Source organism: Nothobranchius furzeri, chromosome 4, assembly GCF_043380555.1.
Source record: "Nothobranchius furzeri strain GRZ-AD chromosome 4, NfurGRZ-RIMD1, whole genome shotgun sequence".
NCBI lineage: Eukaryota > Metazoa > Chordata > Actinopteri > Cyprinodontiformes > Nothobranchiidae > Nothobranchius > Nothobranchius furzeri.
In genome coordinates this window covers 36,731,152-36,758,682 of record NC_091744.1, presented here as the reverse complement: position 1 = coordinate 36,758,682, position 27,531 = coordinate 36,731,152, and positions in this window count along the sequence as shown.

The following is a 27,531-nucleotide window of genomic DNA, read 5'->3' as shown; positions in this document are numbered from 1 at the left end:
GACGCGCCCCGAGGAGCGTCTTGCCACATGTCAACACTGGGTCTAATTGAGCGCCTCCAGGAGAGAGGCCCAAGCAAGACATACCCCGAGGAGCGTCTTGCCACATGTCACTACTCGGTCTGACTGAGCGCCTCCAGGAGAGAGGTCCAAGCAACACGTGCCCCGAGGAGCGTCTTGCCACATGTCAACAATGGGTCTGACTGAGGGCCTCCAGGAGAGAAGCCCAAGCAAGAAGCGCCCCGAGGAGCGTCCTGCCACATGTCAACACTGGGTCTGACTGAGCGCCTCCAGGAGAGAGGCCCAAGCAAGACACGCCCCGAGGAGCGTCTTGACACATGTCAACACTGGGTCTGACTGAGGGCCTCCATGAGAGAAGCCCAAGCAAGACGCGCCCCGAGGAGAGTCTTGCCACATGTCAACACTGGGTCTGACAGAGGGCATCCAGGAGAGTGGCCCAAGCAATACGCGCCCCGAGGAGCGTCTTGCCACATGTCAACAATGGGTCTGACTGAGGGCTTCCAGGAGAGAAGCCAAAGCAAGACGCGCCCCGAGGAGCTTCTTTCCACATGTCAACAATGGGTCTTACTGAGGGCCTCCATTAGAGAAGCCCAAGCAAGTAGCGCCCCGAGGAGTGTCTTGCCACGTGTCAACACTGGGTCTGACTTAGCGCCTCCAGGAGAGAGGCCCAAGCAAGATGCGCCTCGAGGAGCGTCTTGCCACGTGTCACCACTGGGTCTGACTGAGCTCCTCCAGGAGAGAGGCCCAAGCAAGACGCGCCCAGAGGAGCGTCTTGCCACGTGTCACCACTGGGTCTGATTGAGCACCTCCAGGAGAGAGGCCCCAGCAAGACGCGCCCCGAGGAGCGTCTTGCCACATGTCACCACTGGGTCTGACTGAGCGCCTCCAGGAGAGAGGCCCAAGCAAGACGCGCCCCGAGGAGCGTCTTGCCAAATGTCACCACTCGGTCTGACTGAGCGCCTCCAGGAGAGAGGCCCAAGCAAGACGTGCCCCGAGGAGCGTCTTGCCACATGTCAACAATGGGTCTGACTGAGGGCCTCCAGGAGAGAAGCCCAAGCAAGACGCGCCCAGAGGAGCGTCTTGCCACATGTCAACACTGGGTCTGACTGAGCGCCTCCAGGAGAGAGGCCCAAGCAAGACACGCCCCGAGGAGCGTCTTGACACATGTCAACACTGGGTCGGACTGAGGGCCTCCATGAGAGAAGCCCAAGCAAGACGCGCCCCGAGGAGAGTCTTGCCACATGTCAACACTCGGTCTGACAGAGGGCATTCAGGAGAGAGGCCCAAGCAATGAGCGCCCCGAGGAGCGTCTTGCCTTATGTCAGCACTCGGTCTTACTGAGCGCCTCCAGGAGAGAGGCCCCAGCAAGACGCGCCCCGAGGAGCGTCTTGCCTTATGTCAGCACTCGGTCTGACTGAGCGCCTCCAGGAGAGAGGCCCAAGCAAGACATACCCCGAGGAGCGTCTTGCCACATGTCACTACTCGGTCTGACTGAGCGCCTCCAGGAGAGAGGCCCAAGCAAGACGCGCCCCGAGGAGCGTCTTGCCACATGTCAACAATGGGTCTGACTGAGGGCCTCCAGGAGAGAGGCCCAAGCAAGACGTGCCCCGAGGAGCGTCTTGCCACGTGTCACCACTGGGTCTGACTGAGCCCCTCCAGGAGAGAGGCCCAAGCAAGACGCGCCCAGAGGAGCGTCTTGCCACGTGTCACCACTGGGTCTGATTGAGCACCTCCAGGAGAGAGGCCCCAGCAAGACGCGCCCCGAGGAGCGTCTTGCCTTATGTCAGCACTCGGTCTGACTGAGCGCCTCCAGGAGAGAGGACCAAGCAAGACGCGACCCGAGGAGCGTCTTGCCAAATGTCACTACTCGGTCTAACTGAGCGCCTCCAGGAGAGAGGTCCAAGCAAGACGCGCCCCGAGGAGCGTCTTGCCACATGTCACTACTCGGTCTGACTGAGCGCCTCCAGGAGAGAGGCCCAAGCAAGACACGCCCCGAGGAGCATCTTGACACATGTCAACACTGGGTCGGACTGAGGGCCTCCATGAGAGAAGCCCAAGCAAGACGCGCCCCGAGGAGAGTCTTGCCACATGTCAACACTCGGTCTGACAGAGGGCATTCAGGAGAGAGGCCCAAGCAATACGCGCCCCGAGGAGCGTCTTGCCACATGTCACCACTGGGTCTGAATGAGCGCCTCCAGGAGAGAGGCCCAACCAAGACGCGCCCCGAGGAGTGTCTTGCCACATGCCAACACTGGGTCTGACTGAGCGCCTCCAGGAGAGAGGCCCAAGCAAGACGCGCCCCGAGGAGCGTCTTGCCACGTGTCAACACTGGGTCTGACTGAGCGCCTCCAGGAGAGAGGCCCAAGCAAGACGCGCCCCGAGGAGCGTCTTTCCACGTGTCACCACTGGGTCTGACTGAGCGCCTCCAGGAGAGAGGCCCAAGCAAGACGCGCCCCGAGGAGCGTCTTGCCACATGTCAACAATGGGTCTGACTGAGGGACTCCAGGAGAGAGGCCCAAGCAAGATGCGCCCGAAGGAGCGTCTTGCCACATGTCAACACTGGGTCTGACAGAGGGCCTCCAGGAGAGAGGCCCAAGCAAGACGCGCCCCGAGGAGCGTCTTGCCACATGTCACCTCTGGTTCTGACTGAGCGCCTCCAGGAGAGAGGCCCAAGCAAGACGCTTCCCGAGGAGCGTCTTGTCACATGTCAACACTGGGTCTGTCTGAGCGCCTCCAGGAGAGAAGCCCAAGCAAGACGCGCCCCGAGGAGCGTCTTGCCACATGTCAACATTGGGTCTGACTGAGGGCCTCCAGGAGAGAAGCCCAAGCAAGACGCGCCCCGAGGAGCGTCTTGACACATGTCAACACTGGGTCTGACAGAGGGCCTCCACGAGAGAGGCCCAAGCAAGACGCGCCCCGAGGAGTGTCGTGCCACATGTCACCACTGGGTCTGACTGAGCGGCTCCAGGAAAGAGGCCCAAGCAAGACGTGCCCCGAGGATCGTCAAGCCACATGTCACTACTCAGTCTGACTGAGCGCCTCCAGGAGAGAGGCCCAAGCAAGACGCGCCCCGAGGAGCGTCTTGCCACATGTCAACAATGGGTCTGACTGAGGGCCTCCAGGAGAGAAGCCCAAGCAACACGCGGCCCGAGGAGCGTCTTGCCACATGTCAGCACTCGGTCTGACTGAGCGCCTCCAGGAGAGAGGCCCAAGCAAGACGCGCCCCGAGGAGCGTCTTGCCACATGCCAACAATGGGTCTGACTGAGGGCCTCCAGGAGAGAAGCCCAAGCAACACGCTCCCCGAGGAGCGTCTTGACACATGTCAACACTGGGTATGACAGAGGGCCTCCAGGAGAGAGGCCCAAGCAAGACGCGCCCCGAGGAGTGTCTTGCCACATGTCACCACTTGGTCTGACTGAGCGCCTCCAGGAGAGAGGCCCAAGCAACACGCGCCCCGAGGAGCGTCAGGCCACATGTCACTACTCAGTCTGACTGAGCGCCTCCAGGAGAGAGGCCCAAGCAAGACGCGCCCCGAGGAGCGTCTTGCCACATGTCAACAATGGGTCTTACTGAGGGTCTCCAGGAGAGAAGCCCAAGCAAGACGCGCCCCGAGGAGCTTCATGCCACATGTCAGCACTCGGTCTGACTGAGCGCCTCCAGGAGAGAGACCAAAGCAAGACGCGCCCCGAGGAGCGTCTTGACATATGTCAACACTGGGTCTGACAGAGGGCCTCCATGAGAGAGGCCCAAGCAAGACGCGCCCCGAGGAGTGTCTTGCCACATGTCAACACTGGGTCTGACAGAGGGCCTCCAGGAGAGAGGCCCAAGCAAGATGCGCCCCGAGGATTGTCTTGCCACATGTCACCACTTGGTCTGACTGAGCGCCTCCAGGAGAGAGGCCCAAGCAACACGCGCCCCGAGGAGCGTCAGGCCACATGTCACTACTCAGTCTGACTGAGCGCCTCCAGGAGAGAGGCCCAAGCAAGACCCGCCCCGAGGAGCGTCTTGCCACGTGTCAACACTGGGTCTGATTGAGGGCCTTCTGGAGAGAGGCCCAAGCAAGACGCGTCCCGAGGAGCGTCTTGCCACATGTCAACAATGGTTCTTACTGAGGGCCTCCGGGAGAGAAGTCCAAGCAAGACGCGCCCCGAGGAGCTTCTTGCCACATGTCAGCACTCGGTCTGACTGAGTGCCTCCAGGAGAGAGGCCAAAGCAAGACGCCCCCCGAGGAGCGTCTCTCCACATGTCAACACTGGGTCTGACTGAGTGCCTCCATGAGAGAGGCCCAAGCAAGAAGCGCCCCGAGGAGCGTCTTGCCAAATGTCACTACTCGGTCTTACTGAGCGCCTCAGGGAGAGAGGTCCAAGCAAGACACGCCCCAAGGAGCGTCTCTCCACATGTCAACACTGGGTCTGACTGAGTGCCTCCATGAGAGAAGCCCCAGCAAGACGCGCCCAGAGGAGCGTCTTGCCACATGTCACTACTCGGTCTGTTTGAGCGCCTCCAGGAGAGAGGCCCAAGCAAGACGTGCCCCGAGGAGCGTCTTGCCACATGTCAACAATGGGTCTGACTGAGGGCCTCCTTGAGAGAAGCCCAAGCAAGACGCGCCCCGAGGAGCGTCTTGCCACATGTCAACACTGGGTCTGAATGAGCGCCTCCAGGAGAGAGGCCCAAGCAAGACACGCCCCGAGGAGCGTCTTGACACATGTCAACACTGGGTCTGACTGAGGGCCTCCATGAGAGAAGCCCAAGCAAGACGCGCCCCGAGGAGAGTCTTGCCACATGTCAACACTCGGTCTGACAGAGGGCATCCAGGAGAGAGGCCCAAGCAATATGCGCCCCGAGGAGCGTCTTGCCACTTAAACCCACAACCTAGCTCTGAGGACAGAGGGACTTTATTTAAATTAGTACTTAATGCAAACGATACATAATGATACATAAGAGCCATGTCACACATTCAGCCTAGGAATAGTAGCATTGTGCACTATTAAAAATATACACATCAATTGCTCGAATCCCATTGTTGCAAAGTAAAACTCTAATAAAACTCTAGTCTGACATTAACAGAGAAGACTTAGTGTATGTACTACAAATACAGCATTAGGATTTAGAGTGGACCGTGCACCTTGTGAACCATCAGAGGCTTATGACGCAACATATCTTCCAGTTGCTATTAGACAAGTTATAATTCTCGACCATTTTTCGGAACTGGTTTCTTGGGTCCGTGAGTAAATGCCATTAGTCCTTAATGGAAACGATACATAATGATACATAAGAGCCATGTCGTACATTCAGCCTAGGAATAGTAGCATTGTGCACTATTAAAAATATACACATCAATTGCTCGAATCCCATTGTTGCAAAGTAAAACTCTAATAAAACTCTAGTCCGACATCAACAGAGAAGACTTAGTGTATGTACTACAAATACAGCATTAGGATTTCGAGTGGACCGTGCACCTTGTGAACCATCAGAGGCTTATGACGCAACATATCTTCCAGTTGCTATTAGACAAGTTATAATTCTCGACCATTTTTCGGAACTGGTTTCTTGGGTCCGTGAGTAAATGCCAAATGAGATGATAGTCCTTAAGTAAGTTCCTGGCGATCCCATGTCACGCTCTTGCCCATCAGCCGGTGAACGCTGAGACGGAACTCGATGAGAGCGATGTATTTTTTAAGTGCTCCGAATGTACTTCTAACAAGCGTGCGATTCACTTTGTGAGTAAACCGCAGCTGCAGCTGATTCAAACAGTCGAGCCAACTTTCTACATCACAATATGCGTTTTGTAGTCAGTCGAGTTACCTTTTGTGTGGCGCATGCACGGGTCGTTATCGTCCAGCTCCCAGCTTAGAGAGTCCTGTATTGACACAGACGTCAATACATCTCGATGTCATGCAACACACAAAGTCTGTCGCATACAGGTGGGTTAACACATGTACGATACCTTTTGTGTGGCGCATGCACGGGTTGTTAGCGTCCAGCTCCCAGCTTAGAGAGTCCTGTATTGACACAGACGTCAATACATTTCGATGTCATGCAACACACAAAGTCTGTCGCATACAGGTGGGTTAGCACATGTACGATACCTTTTGTGTGGCGCATGCACGGGTCGTTAGCGTCCAGCTCCCGGCTTATAGAGAGTCCTGTATTGACACAGACGTCAATACATCTCGATGTCATGCAACACACAAAGTCTGTCGCATACAGGTGGGTTAACACACATGTACGATGTGTGCGATGGCACGCCCAGTTTACAATGGGACACGACGATGATCATTGTTAACCAAACTCTTGTTTCTCACGACAGGTGGTAGCGTTGTCTCCTGCACCTGGTCTTCGTGCACAGAGGGTGCTGTAATGTGCTCGTCATAGTCGCGATCGTTGTCACTCGAATCCGTTGTTCTCACGACAGGTGGTAGCGTTGTCTCCTGCATGTTGTCTTCACGTGCGGCAAGCGTTGTGCTGTGCTCGTTATAATGGTTGTCTTCGTACAAAGGGGGTGTTGAATACTCCTTCGCGAGTAGTGTAGGAGGTGGTGTGATGGGACGTATCTCAGAGGCGTTATGTGAGCGTACCACCATGGCCTGAGCAACTGCGACTACTGAGAGTACACCCAGTACAGACAGCGAGATCTTTTTTTTTCTTGGGTGTTGTACGTGTGGGTACAGCCGCTTTAATGGCAGTGAGAGCAAGTGGGCAAATGTATTTATAGGTCACTAGCAGAAACTAAGGCACGTGGTCAGAGTGTAATCGTAACCACCGTAGCTCTTGTCATAATTTAATATACATAGAAATCAGAAACGGGCATGTCAGGATAGACATCGCGAGTGATAATGCGGCCAGTATCTGTGTGCGCTTGAGAGCACCTTGTTGTTCTACTGTGGTGCCCACGCCGCCAGGTCTGTAAATGTCATCGACCTCCTTTATATACGCATACGCTAAAGACCGTATATTCTCTATGGATTTGAACACGTCCTTTGTTTAGCGTAACGCTTGAGCTGTCTCGAGCGTGATGTTGTGAGTGTACGCCAGTGTTTCACGTGCACCGAGGTCCGAAAGGGCGTGCGCTACAACTATTAACCTTGGTTTGGGAGTGTGGCGAAACGCTCGCTCCGCTGTAATGGGCGGATGCAATGTTATCACCTGGTACGTTTCGTTAGTCGGGTCGTAACACACCGGTCCGTGAAACGGGCCGTCACATTGTATGGGGCACAGTAAGGACAACACGCCGCCGACCGTGACTTCGCACTCGACCGCGGTGGTGTTATCGATTTGCAAAGGATCACATACGCCTCTCCAGTCGCAATGAGGCACATTGTAGTCGACGCGACCGTCGGTCACCATAGCTTTCGTCAGCCAACACACTCGATTGCCCTTCGAAACATCGGCGATCAACGTGAGCTTAGAGGTCGACGTCGCTTTACTGTACGCCAGGATATCCGTGTGTGAGTGCACGCTCGACGTCGATCGACAACCGGTCATGTCAGACCTGATCAGACCTTCCGAACACATGACCATTAGTTGTTGTGCGGCCGAGAGTATCGCGATCATACCGTTGAGATGTGTAGAAAGCGCGTACACGCCAGCCTTCCACGTTTCCAAAATTTCCAGCAGTCTAGAGGGACTTGTCTTAGCGCGCACGGCTGTGCTGAATTTGCATTGGGTAGACACAACGGCTTCTACCTCGCTTAGGATCTGTTGGCTCATGTACTCGTGGTAGGCCAAGACGTGTATAGTCGAGCGCGGTGACGCCCCGAACACTTGACCCGGTTTTGTTGTGGCGATATGCGTGTCCAGTAACGCGGCAAAGTCCGCGTGTCTAGCGTGTATTGATTTTACAGCTCGCTCATACCCCAACAGTACGGTCGGTAGAAGTTCGTTCACTTGTTTCCATGCGCTCGTGGAACACAGGACATTGCAACCTCTGTGATACTCAAGTAAAGCGTCAAACACCAGCTGCTTGCACGTTGGAAATACAATCGGTAGTAACTTCTTACTCCACTCTATGTTGAACTCGTATAGTATGTATATGGGCGGTTGCTGCGGTTTGCGCATTTTCTATCTACCCTCCGCTAATATGACTCTGTGGTCTGTCTCCTGAGATGGTGCGGTTGGAACTTGCGAGAGTGCACTATCGACGGTCGGCGTTTCCATTTCGTCAACTGCCATTTTCAGCCGCTGGCAAACGGCCGTCGACGGTCGATGCGAGACACCAACATAACGTTAGACCGCGACCCTCATGCTAGTTTTCTGTAGTACTGGTTGTAGTTTCTGGTGCACACTCGAAACGCCATTACGATCACAATTACGTTGATTAATAAATCCAGTGTTGTAGCGACTGCAGCCAGCGCCGTCGCGCAACTTGTGTCGGTGTTGTCTCTCGATACTTTCATTCGTATCCGAGCGTATGCAGAATCTACGGATCTGGTGAAGTTGCTTGTCACTAGCTTGCGCACGTTTGATATGGCACTTTGCGCGAGACTCGCACAACCTGCAGTGGCGACCATCGCGTCAGTGCAAAGTTTTTCCAATATATCGCTCGCAACATCGTTTGTCTTTTGCTGTACACTGCGCACACTGGCCGCGAGGTCGCGGAGAGGGTCTTCGTTACGAGCTACTCTGGTAGCGCCGTGGTTGATGAGGACGATCATCTTTAGCAATAGTTCATCTCGAAGCGCAACGATGGTGAGGGCGACGGGTTGATCGGTTCCGCCTTCAGGCCACACGGTTGCCCGTAGATTGCCCAATGCCACACACGCAGACGAACCCTGTACACACTCAATGACCCGTGTGCGATCGTTGATTTCTGCTAGTACGTTTGCTAGGTCTACGTGCTTCCACGAATCGGGCGTGGGCACGCGCTTGTTTTTAGAGGCGTTTTCGCGCAGCCTCTACCCTGCACGACCGCTCGTGGCCGCACTAGCTATATTTATCTTTATTTGTTTCACACACACACACACACACACACACACACACACACACACACACACACACACACACACACACACACACACACACACAGGCCCTTGCGTGCAAACCCCGGTCAGGCCTGCAGTGTACACATCAGAGACATGATGTGCTTTCACAGAACTGAGGTTGTTCATTACTAAATGACTTTTACAGGAATATTGTTATTATACTATTCAACAGGTTGATCATAATAATGTGTATTAAACCCACAACCTAGCACTGAGGACAGAGGGACTTTATTTAAATTAGTACTTAATGGAAACGATACATAATGATACATAAGAGCCATGTCATACATTCAGCCTAGGAATAGTAGCATTGTGCATTATTAAAAATATACAGATCAATTGCTCGAATCCCATTGTTGCAAAGTAAAACTCTAATAAAACTCTAGTCTGACATCAACAGAGAAGACTTAGTGTATGTACTACAAATACAGCATTAGGATTTCGAGTGGACCGTGCACCTTGTGAACCATCAGAGGCTTATGACGCAACATATCTTCCAGTTGCTATTAGACAAGTTATAATTCTCGACCATTTTTCGGAACTGGTTTCTTGGGTCCGTGAGTAAATGCCAAATGAGATGATAGTCCTTAAGTAAGTTCCTGGCGATCCCATGTCACGCCTTGCCCATCAGCCGGTGAATGCTGAGACGGAACTCGATGAGAGCGATGTATTTTTTAAGTGCTCCGAATGTACTTCTAACAAGCGTGCGATTCACTTCGTGAGTAAACCGCAGCTGCAGCTGATTCAAACAGTCGAGCCAACTTTCTACATCACAATATGCGTTTTGTAGTTAGTCGAGTTACCTTTTGTGTGGCGCATGCACGGGTCGTTAGCGTCCAGCTCCCAGCTTAGAGAGTCCTGTATTGACACAGACGTCAATACATCTCGATGTCATGCAACACACAAAGTCTGTCGCATACAGGTGGGTTAACACATGTACGATACCTTTTGTGTGGCGCATGCACGGGTCGTTAGCGTCCAGCTCCTGGCTTATAGAGAGTCCTGTATTGACACAGACGTCAATACATCTCGATGTCATGCAACACACAAAGTCTGTCGCATACAGGTGGGTTAACACACATGTACGATGTGTGCGATGGCGCGCCCGTTTACAATGGGACACGACGATGATCATTGTTAACCAAACTCTTGTTTCTCACGACAGGTGGTAGCGTTGTCTCCTGCACCTGGTCTTCGTGCACAGAGGGTGTTGTAATGTGCTCGTCATAGTCGCGATCGTTGTCACTCGAATCCGTTGTTCTCACGACAGGTGGTAGCGTTGTCTCCTGCATGTTGTCTTCGCGTGCGGCAAGCGTTGTGCTGTGCTCGTTATAATGGTTGTCTTCGTACAAAGGGGGTGTTGAATACTCCTTCGCGAGTAGTCTAGGAGGTGGTGTGATGGAACGTATCTCAGAGGCGTTATGTGAGCGTACCACCATGGCCTGAGCAACTGCGACTACTGAGAGTACACCCAGTACAGACAGCGAGATCAATTTTTTTTCTTGGGTGTTGTACGTGTGGGTACAGCCGCTTTAATGGCAGTGAGAGCAAGTGGGCAAATGTATTTATAGGTCACTAGCAGAAACTAAGGCACATGGTCAGAGTGTAATCGTAACCACCTAAAGTAGCTCTTGTCATAATTTAATATACATAGAAATCAGAAACGGGTATGTCAGGATAGACATCGCGAGTGATAATGCGGCCAGTATCTGTGTGCGCTTGAGAGCACCTTGTTGTTCTACTGTGGTGCCCACGCCGCCGGGTCTGTAAATGTCATCGACCTTCTTTATATACGCATACGCTAAAGACTGTATATTCTCTATGGATTTGAACACGTCCTTTGTTTCGCGTAACGCTTGAGCTGTCTCGAGCGTGATGTTGTGAGTGTACACCAGTGTTTCGCGTGCACCGAGGTCCGAAAAGGCGTGCGCTACAACTATTAACCTTGGTTTGGGAGTGTGGCGAAACGCTCGCTCCGCTGTAATGGGCAGATGCAATGTTATCACCTGGTACGTTTCGTTAGTCGGGTCGTAACACACCGGTCCGTCACACGGACCGTCACATTGTATGGGGCTTATACTATTCAACAGGTTGATCATAATAATGTGTATTAAACCCACAACCTAGCACTGAGGACAGAGGGACTTTATTTAAATTAGTACTTAATGGAAACGATACATAATGATACATAAGAGCCATGTCATACATTCAGCCTAGGAATAGTAGCATTGTGCACTATTAAAAATATACACATCAATTGCTCGAATCCCATTGTTGCAAAGTAAAACTCTAATAAAACTCTAGTCTGACATCAACAGAGAAGACTTAGTGTATGTACTACAAATACAGCATTAGGATTTCGAGTGGACCGTGCACCTGGTGAACCATCAGAGGCTTATGACGCAACATATCTTCCAGTTCTGACTGAGCGCCTCCAGGAGAGAGGCCCAAGCAAGACCCGCCCCGAGGAGCGTCTTGCCACATGTCACTACTCGGTCTAACTGAGCGCCTCCAGGAGAGAGGTCCAAGCAAGACACGCCCCGAGGAGCGTCTTGCCACATGTCACTACTCGGTCTGACTGAGCGCCTCCAGGAGGGAGGTCCAAGCAAGACGCGCCCCGAGGAGCGTCTTGCCACATGTCACTACTCGGTCTGACTGAGCGCCTCCAGGAGAGAGGCCCAAGCAAGACGTGCCCCGAGGAGCGTCTTGCCACATGTCAACAATGGGTCTGACTGAGGGCCTCCAGGAGAGAAGCCCAAGCAAGACGCGCCCCGAGGAGCATCTTGCCACATGTCAACACTGGGTCTGACTGAGGGCCCCCAGGAGAGAGGCCCAAATAAGACGCGCCCCGAGGAGCGTTTTGCCACATGTCAACACTGGGTCTGACTGAGGGCCTCCAGGAGAGAAGCCCAAGCAAGATGCGCCCCGAGAAGCGTCTTGCCACATGTGAGCACTCGGTCTGACTGAGCGCCTCCAGGAAGTAGGCCCAAGCAAGACGCGCCCCGAGGAGCGTCTTGCCACATGTCAACACTGGGTCTGACTGAGCGCCTCCAGGAGAGAGGCCCAAGCAAGACGCGCCCGGAGGAGCGTCTTGCAACATGTCAGCACTCGGTCTGACTGAGCGCCTCCAGGAGAGAGGCCCAAGCAAGACGCTCCCCGAGGAGCGTCTTGACACATGTCTCCTCTGGGTCTGACTGAGCGCCTCCAGGAGAGAGGCCCAAGCAAGACGTGCCCTGAGGAGCATCTTGCCACATGTCAACACTGGGTCTGACTGAGCACCTCCAGGAGAGAGGCCCAAGCAAGACGCGCCCCGAGGAGCATCTTGCCAACTGTCAACACTGTGTCTGACTGAGCGCCTCCAGGAGAGAGGCCCGAGGAGCGTCTTGCCACATGTCACCTCTGGGTCTGACTGAGCGCCTCCAGGAGAGAGGCGCAAGCAAGAAACGCCCGAGGAGCGTCTTGACACATGTCATTACTGGGTCTGACTGAGCGCCTCCAGGAGAGAGGTCCCGGCAAGACGCGCCCCGAGGAGCGTCTTGCCACATGTAACTACTCGGTCTGACTGAGCGCCTCCAGGAGAGAGGTCCAAGCAACACGCGCCCCGAGGAGCGTCTTGCCACATGTCAACACTGGGTCTGACTGAGTGCCTCCATGAGAGAAGCCCCAGCAAGACGCGCCCCGAGGAGCGTCTTGCCACATGTCACTACTCGGTCTGACTGAGCGCCTCCAGGAGAGAGGCCCAAGCAAGACGTGCCCCGAGGAGCGTCTTGCCACATGTTAACAATGGGTCTGACTGAGGGCCTCCAGGAGAGAAGCCCAAGCAAGAAGCGCCCCGAGGAGCGTCTTGCCACATGTCAACACTGGGTCTGACTGAGCGCCTCCAGGAGAGAGGCCCAAGCAAGACACGCCCCGAGGAGCGTCTTGACACATGTCAACACTGGGTCTGACTGAGGGCCTCCATGAGAGAGGCCCAAGCAATACGCGCCCCGAGGAGCGTCTTGCCACATGTCAACAATGGGTCTGACTGAGGGCCTCCAGGAGAGAAGCCAAAGCAAGACGCGCCCCGAGGAGCTTCTTTCCAGATGTCAACAATGGGTCTTACTGTGGGCCTCCATGAGAGAAGCTCAAGCAAGACGCGCCCCGAGGAGTGTCTTGCCACATGTCAACACTGTGTCTGACTGAGCGCCTCCAGGAGAGAGGCCCAAGCAAGACGCGCCCCGAGGAGCGTCTTGCCACGTGTCAACACTGGGTCTGACTTAGCGCCTCCAGGAGAGAGGCCCAAGCAAGATGCACCCCGAGGAGCGTCTTGCCACGTGTCACCACTGGGTCTGACTGAGCTCCTCCAGGAGAGAGGCCCAAGCAAGACGCGCCCAGAGGAGCGTCTTGCCACGTGTAACCACTGGGTCTGATTGAGAACCTCCAGGAGAGAGGCCCCAGCAAGACGCGCCCCGAGGAGCGTCTTGCCTTATGTCAGCACTCGGTCTGACTGAGCGCCTCCAGGAGAGAGGCCCAAGCAAGACGCGCCCCGAGGAGCGTCTTGCCACATGTCACTACTCGGTCTAACTGAGCGCCTCCAGGAGAGAGGTCCAAGCAAGACGCGCCCCGAGGAGCGTCTTGCCAAATGTCACTACTCGGTCTGACTGAGCGCCTCCAGGAGGGAGGTCCAAGCAAGACGCGCCCCGAGGAGCGTCTTGCCACATGTCACTACTCGGTCTGACTGAGCGCCTCCGGGCGCATCTTGCTTGGGCCTCTCTCCTGGGGGCCCTCAGTAAGACCCATTGTTGACATGTGGCAAGACGCTCCTCGGGGCGCGTATTGCTTGGGCCTCTCTCCAGAAGGCCCTCAATAAGACCCAGTGTTGACATGTGGCAAGACGCTCCACGAAGCGCGTCTTGCTGGGGCTTCTCTCCTGGAGGCCCTCAGTCAGACCCATTGTTGACATGTGGCAAGACGCTCCTCGGGGCGCGTCTTGCTTGGGCCTCTCTCCTGGAGGCGCTCAGTCAGACCCAGTGTTGACATGTGGCAAGACGCTCCACGGGGCGCGTCTTGCTTGGGCTTCTCTCCTGGAGGCCCTCAGTCAGACCCATTGTTGACATGTGGCAAGACGCTCCTCGGGGCGCGTCTTGCTTGGGCCTCTCTCCTGGAGGCGCTCAGTCAGACCGAGTGCTGACATAAGGCAAGACGCTCCTCGGGGCGCGTCTTGCTAGGGCCTCTCTCCTGGAGGTGCTCAATCAGACCCAGTGGTGACACGTGGCAAGACGCTCCTCTGGGCGCGTCTTGCTTGGGCCTCTCTCCTGGAGGAGCTCAGTCAGACCCAGTGGTGACACGTGGCAAGACGCTCCTCGAGGTGCATCTTGCCTGGGCCTCTCTCCTGGAGGCGCTAAGTCAGACCCAGTGTTGACACGTGGCAAGACGCTCCTCGGGGCGCGTCTTGCTTGGGCCTCTCTCCTGGAGGCGCTCAGTCAGACACAGTGTTGACATGTGGCAAGACACACCTCGGGGCGCGTCTTGCTTGGGCTTCTCTCATGGAGGCCCTCAGTAAGACCCATTGTTGACATGTGGAAAGAAGCTCCTCGGGGCGCGTCTTGCTTTGGCTTCTCTCCTGGAGGCCCTCAGTCAGACCCATTGTTGACATGTGGCAAGACGCTCCTCGGGGCGCGTATTGCTTGGGCCTCTCTCCTGGATGCCCTCTGTCAGACCCAGTGTTGACATGTGGCAAGACTCTCCTCTGGGCGCGTCTTGCTTGGGCTTCTCTCATGGAGGCCCTCAGTCAGACCCAGTGTTGACATGTGTCAAGACGCTCCTCGGGGCGTGTTTTGCTTGGGCCTCTCTCCTGGAGGCGCTCAGTCAGACCCAGTGTTGACATGTGGCAAGACGCTCCTCGGGGCGCTTCTTGCTTCGGCTTCTCTCCTGGAGGCCCTCAGTCAGACCCATTGTTGACCTGTGGCAAGACGCTCCTCGGGGCACGTGTTGCTCTGACCTCTCTCCTGGAGGCGCTCAGTCAGACCGAGTAGTGACATGTGGCAAGACGCTCCTCGGGGTATGTCTTGCTTGGGCGTCTCTCCTGGAGGCGCTCAATTAGACCCAGTGTTGACATGTGGCAAGACGCTCCTCGGGGCGCGTCTTGCTTGGGCTTCTCTCCTGGAGGCCCTCAGTAAGACCCATTGTTGACATGTGGCAAGACGCTCCTCGTGGTGCGTCTTGCTTGGGCCTCTCTCCAGAAGGCCCTCAATCAGACCCAGTGTTGACACGTGGCAAGACGCTCCTCGGGGCGCGTCTTGCTTGGGCCTCTCTCCTGGAGGCGCTCCGTCAGACTGAGTAGTGACATGTGGCCTGACGCTCCTCGGGGCGCGTCTTGCTTGGGCCTCCCTCCTGGAGGCGCTCAGTCAGACCCATTGGTGACATGTGGCAAGACACTCCTCGGGGCGCGTCTTGCTTGGGCCCCTCTCCTGGAGGCCCTCTGTCAGACCCAGTGTTGACATGTGTCAAGACGCTCCACGGGGCGCGTCTTGCTTGGGCTTCTCTCCTGGAGGCCCTCAGTCAGACCCATTGTTGACATGTGGCAAGACGCTCCTCGGGGCGCGTCTTGCTTGTGCCTCTCTCCTGGAGGCGCTCAGTCAGAACCAGAGGTGACATGTGGCAAGACGCTCCTCGGGGCGCGTCTTGCTTGGGCCTCTCTCCTGGAGGCCCTCTGTCAGACCCAGTGTTGACATGTGGCGAGACGCTCCTCCGGGCGCATCTTGCTTGGGCCTCTCTCCTGGAGGCCCTCAGTAAGACCCATTGTTGACATGTGGCAAGACGCTCCTCGGGGCGCGTATTGCTTGGGCCTCTCTCCAGAAGGCCCTCAATAAGACCCAGTGTTGACATGTGGCAAGACGCTCCACGGGGCGCGTCTTGCTTGGGCTTCTCGCCTGGAGGCCCTCAGTCAGACCCATTGTTGACATGTGGCAAGACGCTCCTCGGGGCGCGTCTTGCTTGGGCCTCTCTCCTGGAGGCGCTCAGTCAGACCCAGTGTTGACATGTGGCAAGACGCTCCACGGGGCGCGTCTTGCTTGGGCTTCTCTCCTGGAGGCCCTCAGTCAGATCCATTGTTGACATGTGGCAAGACGCTCCTCGGGGCACGTCTTGCTTGGGCCTCTCTCCTGGAGGCGCTCAGTCAGACCGAGTAGTGACATGTGGCAAGACGCTCCTCGGGGCGCGTCGTGCTTGGACCTCTCTCCTGGAGGCGCTCAGTTAGACCGAGTAGTGACATGTCGCAAGACGCTCCTCGGTTCGCGTCTTGCTTGGGCCTCTCTCCTGGAGGCGCTAAGTAAGACCAAGTGCTGACATAAGGCAAGACGCTCCTCGGGGCGCTCATTGCTTGGGCCTCTCTCCTGAATGCCCTCTGTCAGACCGAGTGTTGACATGTGGCAAGACTCTCCTCGGGGCGCGTCTTGCTTGGGCTTCTCTCATGGAGGCCCTCAGTCCGACCCAGTGTTGACATGTGTCAAGACGCTCCTCGGGGCGTGTCTTGCTTGGGCCTCTCTCCTGGAGGCGCTCAGTCAGACCCAGTGTTGACATGTGGCAAGACGCTCCTCTGGGCGCGTCTTGCTTGGGCCTCTCTCCTGGAGGTGCTCAGTCAGACCGAGTAGTGACATGTGGCAAGACGCTCCTCGGGGCGCGTCTTGCTTGGACCTCCCTCCTGGAGGCGCTCAGTCAGACCGAGTAGTGACATTTGGCAAGACGCTCCTCGGGGCGCGTCTTGCTTGGGCCTCTCTCCTGGAGGAGCTCAGTCAGACCCAGTGGTGACACGTGGCAAGACGCTCCTCGAGGCGAATCTTGCTTGGGCCTCTCTCCTGGAGGCGCTAAGTCAGACCCAGTGTTGACACGTGGCAAGACGCTCCTCGGGGCGCGTCTTGCTTGGGCCTCTCTCCTGGAGGCGCTCAGTCAGACACAGTGTTGACATGTGGCAAGACACACCTCGGGGCGCGTCTTGCTTGGGCTTCTCTCATGGAGGCCCTCAGTAAGACCCATTGTTGACATGTGGAAAGAAGCTCCTCGGGGCGCGTCTTGCTTTGGCTTCTCTCCTGGAGGCCCTCAGTCAGACCCATTGTTGACATGTGGCAAGACGCTCCTCGGGGCGCGTATTGCTTGGGCCTCTCTTCTGGATGCCCTCTGTCAGACCCAGTGTTGACATGTGGCAAGACTCTCCTCTGGGCGCGTCTTGCTTGGGCTTCTCTCATGGAGGCCCTCAGTCAGACCCATTGTTGACATGTGGCAAGACGCTCCTCGGGGTATGTCTTGCTTGGGCGTCTCTCCTGGAGGCGCTCAATTAGACCCAGTGTTGACATGTGGCAAGACGCTCCTCGGGGCGCGTCTTGCTTGGGCTTCTCTCCTGGAGGCCCTCAGTAAGACCCATTGTTGACATGTGGCAAGACGCTCCTCGTGGTGCGTCTTGCTTGGGCCTCTCTCCAGAAGGCCCTCAATCAGACCCAGTGTTGACACGTGGCAAGACGCTCCTCGGGGCGCGTCTTGCTTGGGCCTCTCTCCTGGAGGCGCTCAGTCAGACTGAGTAGTGACATGTGGCCTGACGCTCCTCGGGGCGCGTCTTGCTTGGGCCTCTCTCCTGGAGGCGCTCAGTCAGACCCATTGGTGACATGTGGCAAGACACTCCTCGGGGCGCGTCTTGCTTGGGCCCCTCTCCTGGAGGCCCTCTGTCAGACCCAGTGTTGACATGTGTCAAGACGCTCCACGGGGCGCGTCTTGCTTAAGCTTCTCTCCTGGAGGCCCTCAGTCAGACCCATTGTTGACATGTGGCAAGACGCTCCTCGGGGCGCGTCTTGCTTGTGCCTCTCTCCTGGAGGCGCTCAGTCAGAACCAGAGGTGACATGTGGCAAGACGCTCCTCGGGGCGCGTCTTGCTTGGGCCTCTCTCCTGGCGGCCCTCTGTCAGACCCAGTGTTGACATGTGGCAAGACGCTCCTCCGGGCGCATCTTGCTTGGGCCTCTCTCCTGGAGGCCCTCAGTAAGACCCATTGTTGACATGTGGCAAGACGCTCCTCGGGGCGCGTATTGCTTGGGCCTCTCTCCAGAAGGCCCTCAATAAGACCCAGTGTTGACATGTGGCAAGACGCTCCACGGGGCGCGTCTTGCTTGGGCTTCTCTCCTGGAGGCCCTCAGTCAGACCCATTGTTGACATGTGGCAAGACGCTCCTCGGGGCGCGTCTTGCTTGGGCCTCTCTCCTGGAGGCGCTCAGTCAGACCCAGTGTTGACATGTGGCAAGACGCTCCACGGGGCGCGTCTTGCTTGGGCTTCTCTCCTGGAGGCCCTCAGTCAGACCCATTGTTGACATGTGGCAAGACGCTCCTCGGGGCACGTCTTGCTTGGGCCTCTCTCCTGGAGGCGCTCAGACAGACCCAGTGTTGACATGTGACAAGACGCTCCTCGGGGCGCGTCTTGCTTGGGCCTCTCTCCTGAAGGCGCTCAGTCAGAACCAGAGGTGACATGTGGCAAGACGCTCCTCGGGGCGCGTCTTGCTTGGGCCTCTCTCCTGGAGGCCCTCTGTCAGACCCAGTGTTGACATGTGGCAAGACGCTCCTCCGGGCGCATCTTGCTTGGGCCTCTCTCCTGGAGGCCCTCTGTCAGACCCATTGTTGACATGTGGCAAGACGCTCCTCGGGGCGCGTCTTGCTTGGGCCTCTCTCCTGGAGGCGCTCAGTAAGACCAAGTGCTGACATAAGGCAAGACGCTCCTCGGGGCGCTCATTGCTTGGGCCTCTCTCCTGAATGCCCTCTGTCAGACCGAGTGTTGACATGTGGCAAGACTCTCCTCGGGGTGCGTCTTGCTTGGGCTTCTCTCATGGAGGCCCTCAGTCCGACCCAGTGTTGACATGTGTCAAGACGCTCCTCGGGGCGTGTCTTGCTTGGGCCTCTCTCCTGGAGGCGCTCAGTCAGACCCAGTGTTGACATGTGGCAAGATGCTCCTCTGGGCGCGTCTTGCTTGGGCTTCTCTCCTGGAGGCCCTCAGTCAGACCCATTGTTGACATGTGGCAAGACGCTCCTCGGGGCACGTCTTGCTTGGGCCTCTCTCCTGGAGGCGCTCAGTCAGACCGAGTAGTGACATGTGGCAAGACGCTCCTCGGGGCGCGTCTTGCTTGGACCTCCCTCCTGGAGGCGCTCAGTCAGACCGAGTAGTGACATTTGGCAAGACGCTCCTCGGGGCGCGTCTTGCTTGGGCCTCTCTCCTGGAGGCGCTCAGTCAGACCGAGTGCTGACATAAGGCAAGACGCTCCTCGGGGCGCGTCTTGCTGGGGCCTCTCTCCTGGAGGTGCTCAATCAGACCCAGTGGTGACACGTGGCAAGACGCTCCTCTGGGCGCGTCTTGCTTGGGCCTCTCTCCTGGAGGAGCTCAGTCAGACCCAGTGGTGACACGTGGCAAGACGCTCCTCGAGGTGCATCTTGCTTGGGCCTCTCTCCTGGAGGCGCTAAGTCAGACCCAGTGTTGACACGTGGCAAGACGCTCCTCGGGGCGCGTCTTGCTTGGGCCTCTCTCCTGGAGGCGCTCAGTCAGACACAGTGTTGACATGTGGCAAGACACACCTCGGGGCGCGTCTTGCTTGGGCTTCTCTCATGGAGGCCCTCAGTAAGACCCATTGTTGACATGTGGAAAGAAGCTCCTCGGGGCGCGTCTTGCTTTGGCTTCTCTCCTGGAGGCCCTCAGTCAGACCCATTGTTGACATGTGGCAAGACGCTCCTCGGGGCGCGTATTGCTTGGGCCTCTCTCCTGGATGCCCTCTGTCAGACCCAGTCTTGACATGTGGCAAGACTCTCCTCTGGGCGCGTCTTGCTTGGGCTTCTCTCATGGAGGCCCTCAGTCAGACCCAGTGTTGACATGTGTCAAGACGCTCCTCGGGGCGTGTTTTGCTTGGGCCTCTCTCCTGGAGGCGCTCAGTCAGACCCAGTGTTGACATGTGGCAAGACGCTCCTCGGGGCGCTTCTTGCTTCGGCTTCTCTCCTGGAGGCCCTCAGTCAGACCCATTGTTGACCTGTGGCAAGACGCTCCTCGGGGCACGTGTTGCTCTGACCTCTCTCCTGGAGGCGCTCAGTCAGACCGAGTAGTGACATGTGGCAAGACGCTCCTCGGGGTATGTCTTGCTTGGGCGTCTCTCCTGGAGGCGCTCAATTAGACCCAGTGTTGACATGTGGCAAGACGCTCCTCGGGGCGCGTCTTGCTTGGGCTTCTCTCCTGGAGGCCCTCAGTAAGACCCATTGTTGACATGTGGCAAGACGCTCCTCGTGGTGCGTCTTGCTTGGGCCTCTCTCCAGAAGGCCCTCAATCAGACCCAGTGTTGACACGTGGCAAGACGCTCCTCGGGGCGCGTCTTGCTTGGGCCTCTCTCCTGGAGGCGCTCAGTCAGACTGAGTAGTGACATGTGGCCTGACGCTCCTCGGGGCGCGTCTTGCTTGGGCCTCCCTCCTGGAGGCGCTCAGTCAGACCCATTGGTGACATGTGGCAAGACACTCCTCGGGGCGCGTCTTGCTCGGGCCCCTCTCCTGGAGGCCCTCTGTCAGACCCAGTGTTGACATGTGTCAAGACGCTCCACGGGGCGCGTCTTGCTTGGGCTTCTCTCCTGGAGGCCCTCAGTCAGACCCATTGTTGACATGTGGCAAGACGCTCCTCGGGGCGCGTCTTGCTTGTGCCTCTCTCCTGGAGGCGCTCAGTCAGAACCAGAGGTGACATGTGGCAAGACGCTCCTCGGGGCGCGTCTTGCTTGGGCCTCTCTCCTGGAGGCCCTCTGTCAGACCCAGTGTTGACATGTGGCAAGACTCTCCTCGGGGTGCGTCTTGCTTGGGCTTCTCTCATGGAGGCCCTCAGTCCGACCCAGTGTTGACATGTGTCAAGACGCTCCTCGGGGCGTGTCTTGCTTGGGCCTCTCTCCTGGAGGCGCTCAGTCAGACCCAGTGTTGACATGTGGCAAGATGCTCCTCTGGGCGCGTCTTGCTTGGGCTTCTCTCCTGGAGGCCCTCAGTCAGACCCATTGTTGACATGTGGCAAGACGCTCCTCGGGGCACGTCTTGCTTGGGCCTCTCTCCTGGAGGCGCTCAGTCAGACCGAGTAGTGACATGTGGCAAGACGCTCCTCGGGGCGCGTCTTGCTTGGACCTCCCTCCTGGAGGCGCTCAGTCAGACCGAGTAGTGACATTTGGCAAGACGCTCCTCGGGGCGCGTCTTGCTTGGGCCTCTCTCCTGGAGGCGCTCAGTCAGACCGAGTGCTGACATAAGGCAAGACGCTCCTCGGGGCGCGTCTTGCTGGGGCCTCTCTCCTGGAGGTGCTCAATCAGACCCAGTGGTGACACGTGGCAAGACGCTCCTCTGGGCGCGTCTTGCTTGGGCCTCTCTCCTGGAGGAGCTCAGTCAGACCCAGTGGTGACACGTGGCAAGACGCTCCTCGAGGTGCATCTTGCTTGGGCCTCTCTCCTGGAGGCGCTAAGTCAGACCCAGTGTTGACACGTGGCAAGACGCTCCTCGGGGCGCGTCTTGCTTGGGCCTCTCTCCTGGAGGCGCTCAGTCAGACACAGTGTTGACATGTGGCAAGACACACCTCGGGGCGCGTCTTGCTTGGGCTTCTCTCATGGAGGCCCTCAGTAAGACCCATTGTTGACATGTGGAAAGAAGCTCCTCGGGGCGCGTCTTGCTTTGGCTTCTCTCCTGGAGGCCCTCAGTCAGACCCATTGTTGACATGTGGCAAGACGCTCCTCGGGGCGCGTATTGCTTGGGCCTCTCTCCTGGATGCCCTCTGTCAGACCCAGTGTTGACATGTGGCAAGACTCTCCTCTGGGCGCGTCTTGCTTGGGCTTCTCTCATGGAGGCCCTCAGTCAGACCCAGTGTTGACATGTGTCAAGACGCTCCTCGGGGCGTGTTTTGCTTGGGCCTCTCTCCTGGAGGCGCTCAGTCAGACCCAGTGTTGACATGTGGCAAGACGCTCCTCGGGGCGCTTCTTGCTTCGGCTTCTCTCCTGGAGGCCCTCATTCAGACCCATTGTTGACCTGTGGCAAGACGCTCCTCGGGGCACGTGTTGCTCTGACCTCTCTCCTGGAGGCGCTCAGTCAGACCGAGTAGTGACATGTGGCAAGACGCTCCTCGGGGTATGTCTTGCTTGGGCGTCTCTCCTGGAGGCGCTCAATTAGACCCAGTGTTGACATGTGGCAAGACGCTCCTCGGGGCGCGTCTTGCTTGGGCTTCTCTCCTGGAGGCCCTCAGTAAGACCCATTGTTGACATGTGGCAAGACGCTCCTCGTGGTGCGTCTTGCTTGGGCCTCTCTCCAGAAGGCCCTCAATCAGACCCAGTGTTGACACGTGGCAAGACGCTCCTCGGGGCGCGTCTTGCTTGGGCCTCTCTCCTGGAGGCGCTCAGTCAGACTGAGTAGTGACATGTGGCCTGACGCTCCTCGGGGCGCGTCTTGCTTGGGCCTCCCTCCTGGAGGCGCTCAGTCAGACCCATTGGTGACATGTGGCAAGACACTCCTCGGGGCGCGTCTTGCTCGGGCCCCTCTCCTGGAGGCCCTCTGTCAGACCCAGTGTTGACATGTGTCAAGACGCTCCACGGGGCGCGTCTTGCTTGGACCTCCCTCCTGGAGGCGCTCAGTCAGACCGAGTAGTGACATGTGGCAAGACGCTCCTCGGGGCGCGTCTTGCTTGGACCTCCCTCCTGGAGGCGCTCAGTCAGACCGAGTAGTGACATTTGGCAAGACGCTCCTCGGGGCGCGTCTTGCTGGGGCCTCTCTCCTGGAGGTGCTCAATCAGACCCAGTGGTGACACGTGGCAAGACGCTCCTCTGGGCGCGTCTTGCTTGGGCCTCTCTCCTGGAGGAGCTCAGTCAGACCCAGTGGTGACACGTGGCAAGACGCTCCTCGAGGTGCATCTTGCTTGGGCCTCTCTCCTGGAGGCGCTAAGTCAGACCCAGTGTTGACACGTGGCAAGACGCTCCTCGGGGCGCGTCTTGCTTGGGCCTCTCTCCTGGAGGCGCTCAGTCAGACACAGTGTTGACATGTGGCAAGACACACCCCGGGGCGCGTCTTGCTTGGGCTTCTCTCATGGAGGCCCTCAGTAAGACCCATTGTTGACATGTGGAAAGAAGCTCCTCGGGGCGCGTCTTGCTTTGGCTTCTCTCCTGGAGGCCCTCAGTCAGACCCATTGTTGACATGTGGCAAGACGCTCCTCGGGGCGCGTATTGCTTGGGCCTCTCTCCTGGATGCCCTCTGTCAGACCCAGTGTTGACATGTGGCAAGACTCTCCTCTGGGCGCGTCTTGCTTGGGCTTCTCTCATGGAGGCCCTCAGTCAGACCCAGTGTTGACATGTGTCAAGACGCTCCTCGGGGCGTGTTTTGCTTGGGCCTCTCTCCTGGAGGCGCTCAGTCAGACCCAGTGTTGACATGTGGCAAGACGCTCCTCGGGGCGCTTCTTGCTTCGGCTTCTCTCCTGGAGGCCCTCAGTCAGACCCATTGTTGACCTGTGGCAAGACGCTCCTCGGGGCACGTGTTGCTCTGACCTCTCTCCTGGAGGCGCTCAGTCAGACCGAGTAGTGACATGTGGCAAGACGCTCCTCGGGGTATGTCTTGCTTGGGCGTCTCTCCTGGAGGCGCTCAATTAGACCCAGTGTTGACATGTGGCAAGACGCTCCTCGGGGCGCGTCTTGCTTGGGCTTCTCTCCTGGAGGCCCTCAGTAAGACCCATTGTTGACATGTGGCAAGACGCTCCTCGTGGTGCGTCTTGCTTGGGCCTCTCTCCAGAAGGCCCTCAATCAGACCCAGTGTTGACACGTGGCAAGACGCTCCTCGGGGCGCGTCTTGCTTGGGCCTCTCTCCTGGAGGCGCTCAGTCAGACTGAGTAGTGACATGTGGCCTGACGCTCCTCGGGGCGCGTCTTGCTTGGGCCTCCCTCCTGGAGGCGCTCAGTCAGACCCATTGGTGACATGTGGCAAGACACTCCTCGGGGCGCGTCTTGCTCGGGCCCCTCTCCTGGAGGCCCTCTGTCAGACCCAGTGTTGACATGTGTCAAGACGCTCCACGGGGCGCGTCTTGCTTGGGCTTCTCTCCTGGAGGCCCTCAGTCAGACCCATTGTTGACATGTGGCAAGACGCTCCTCGGGGCGCGTCTTGCTTGTGCCTCTCTCCTGGAGGCGCTCAGTCAGAACCAGAGGTGACATGTGGCAAGACGCTCCTCGGGGCGCGTCTTGCTTGGGCCTCTCTCCTGGAGGCCCTCTGTCAGACCCAGTGTTGACATGTGGCAAGACTCTCCTCGGGGTGCGTCTTGCTTGGGCTTCTCTCATGGAGGCCCTCAGTCCGACCCAGTGTTGACATGTGTCAAGACGCTCCTCGGGGCGTGTCTTGCTTGGGCCTCTCTCCTGGAGGCGCTCAGTCAGACCCAGTGTTGACATGTGGCAAGATGCTCCTCTGGGCGCGTCTTGCTTGGGCTTCTCTCCTGGAGGCCCTCAGTCAGACCCATTGTTGACATGTGGCAAGACGCTCCTCGGGGCACGTCTTGCTTGGGCCTCTCTCCTGGAGGCGCTCAGTCAGACCGAGTAGTGACATGTGGCAAGACGCTCCTCGGGGCGCGTCTTGCTTGGACCTCCCTCCTGGAGGCGCTCAGTCAGACCGAGTAGTGACATTTGGCAAGACGCTCCTCGGGGCGCGTCTTGCTTGGGCCTCTCTCCTGGAGGCGCTCAGTCAGACCGAGTGCTGACATAAGGCAAGACGCTCCTCGGGGCGCGTCTTGCTGGGGCCTCTCTCCTGGAGGTGCTCAATCAGACCCAGTGGTGACACGTGGCAAGACGCTCCTCTGGGCGCGTCTTGCTTGGGCCTCTCTCCTGGAGGAGCTCAGTCAGACCCAGTGGTGACACGTGGCAAGACGCTCCTCGAGGTGCATCTTGCTTGGGCCTCTCTCCTGGAGGCGCTAAGTCAGACCCAGTGTTGACACGTGGCAAGACGCTCCTCGGGGCGCGTCTTGCTTGGGCCTCTCTCCTGGAGGCGCTCAGTCAGACACAGTGTTGACATGTGGCAAGACACACCTCGGGGCGCGTCTTGCTTGGGCTTCTCTCATGGAGGCCCTCAGTAAGACCCATTGTTGACATGTGGAAAGAAGCTCCTCGGGGCGCGTCTTGCTTTGGCTTCTCTCCTGGAGGCCCTCAGTCAGACCCATTGTTGACATGTGGCAAGACGCTCCTCGGGGCGCGTATTGCTTGGGCCTCTCTCCTGGATGCCCTCTGTCAGACCCAGTGTTGACATGTGGCAAGACTCTCCTCTGGGCGCGTCTTGCTTGGGCTTCTCTCATGGAGGCCCTCAGTCAGACCCAGTGTTGACATGTGTCAAGACGCTCCTCGGGGCGTGTTTTGCTTGGGCCTCTCTCCTGGAGGCGCTCAGTCAGACCCAGTGTTGACATGTGGCAAGACGCTCCTCGGGGCGCTTCTTGCTTCGGCTTCTCTCCTGGAGGCCCTCATTCAGACCCATTGTTGACCTGTGGCAAGACGCTCCTCGGGGCACGTGTTGCTCTGACCTCTCTCCTGGAGGCGCTCAGTCAGACCGAGTAGTGACATGTGGCAAGACGCTCCTCGGGGTATGTCTTGCTTGGGCGTCTCTCCTGGAGGCGCTCAATTAGACCCAGTGTTGACATGTGGCAAGACGCTCCTCGGGGCGCGTCTTGCTTGGGCTTCTCTCCTGGAGGCCCTCAGTAAGACCCATTGTTGACATGTGGCAAGACGCTCCTCGTGGTGCGTCTTGCTTGGGCCTCTCTCCAGAAGGCCCTCAATCAGACCCAGTGTTGACACGTGGCAAGACGCTCCTCGGGGCGCGTCTTGCTTGGGCCTCTCTCCTGGAGGCGCTCAGTCAGACTGAGTAGTGACATGTGGCCTGACGCTCCTCGGGGCGCGTCTTGCTTGGGCCTCCCTCCTGGAGGCGCTCAGTCAGACCCATTGGTGACATGTGGCAAGACACTCCTCGGGGCGCGTCTTGCTCGGGCCCCTCTCCTGGAGGCCCTCTGTCAGACCCAGTGTTGACATGTGTCAAGACGCTCCACGGGGCGCGTCTTGCTTGGACCTCCCTCCTGGAGGCGCTCAGTCAGACCGAGTAGTGACATGTGGCAAGACGCTCCTCGGGGCGCGTCTTGCTTGGACCTCCCTCCTGGAGGCGCTCAGTCAGACCGAGTAGTGACATTTGGCAAGACGCTCCTCGGGGCGCGTCTTGCTGGGGCCTCTCTCCTGGAGGTGCTCAATCAGACCCAGTGGTGACACGTGGCAAGACGCTCCTCTGGGCGCGTCTTGCTTGGGCCTCTCTCCTGGAGGAGCTCAGTCAGACCCAGTGGTGACACGTGGCAAGACGCTCCTCGAGGTGCATCTTGCTTGGGCCTCTCTCCTGGAGGCGCTAAGTCAGACCCAGTGTTGACACGTGGCAAGACGCTCCTCGGGGCGCGTCTTGCTTGGGCCTCTCTCCTGGAGGCGCTCAGTCAGACACAGTGTTGACATGTGGCAAGACACACCCCGGGGCGCGTCTTGCTTGGGCTTCTCTCATGGAGGCCCTCAGTAAGACCCATTGTTGACATGTGGAAAGAAGCTCCTCGGGGCGCGTCTTGCTTTGGCTTCTCTCCTGGAGGCCCTCAGTCAGACCCATTGTTGACATGTGGCAAGACGCTCCTCGGGGCGCGTATTGCTTGGGCCTCTCTCCTGGATGCCCTCTGTCAGACCCAGTGTTGACATGTGGCAAGACTCTCCTCTGGGCGCGTCTTGCTTGGGCTTCTCTCATGGAGGCCCTCAGTCAGACCCAGTGTTGACATGTGTCAAGACGCTCCTCGGGGCGTGTTTTGCTTGGGCCTCTCTCCTGGAGGCGCTCAGTCAGACCCAGTGTTGACATGTGGCAAGACGCTCCTCGGGGCGCTTCTTGCTTCGGCTTCTCTCCTGGAGGCCCTCAGTCAGACCCATTGTTGACCTGTGGCAAGACGCTCCTCGGGGCACGTGTTGCTCTGACCTCTCTCCTGGAGGCGCTCAGTCAGACCGAGTAGTGACATGTGGCAAGACGCTCCTCGGGGTATGTCTTGCTTGGGCGTCTCTCCTGGAGGCGCTCAATTAGACCCAGTGTTGACATGTGGCAAGACGCTCCTCGGGGCGCGTCTTGCTTGGGCTTCTCTCCTGGAGGCCCTCAGTAAGACCCATTGTTGACATGTGGCAAGACGCTCCTCGTGGTGCGTCTTGCTTGGGCCTCTCTCCAGAAGGCCCTCAATCAGACCCAGTGTTGACACGTGGCAAGACGCTCCTCGGGGCGCGTCTTGCTTGGGCCTCTCTCCTGGAGGCGCTCAGTCAGACTGAGTAGTGACATGTGGCCTGACGCTCCTCGGGGCGCGTCTTGCTTGGGCCTCCCTCCTGGAGGCGCTCAGTCAGACCCATTGGTGACATGTGGCAAGACACTCCTCGGGGCGCGTCTTGCTCGGGCCCCTCTCCTGGAGGCCCTCTGTCAGACCCAGTGTTGACATGTGTCAAGACGCTCCACGGGGCGCGTCTTGCTTGGGC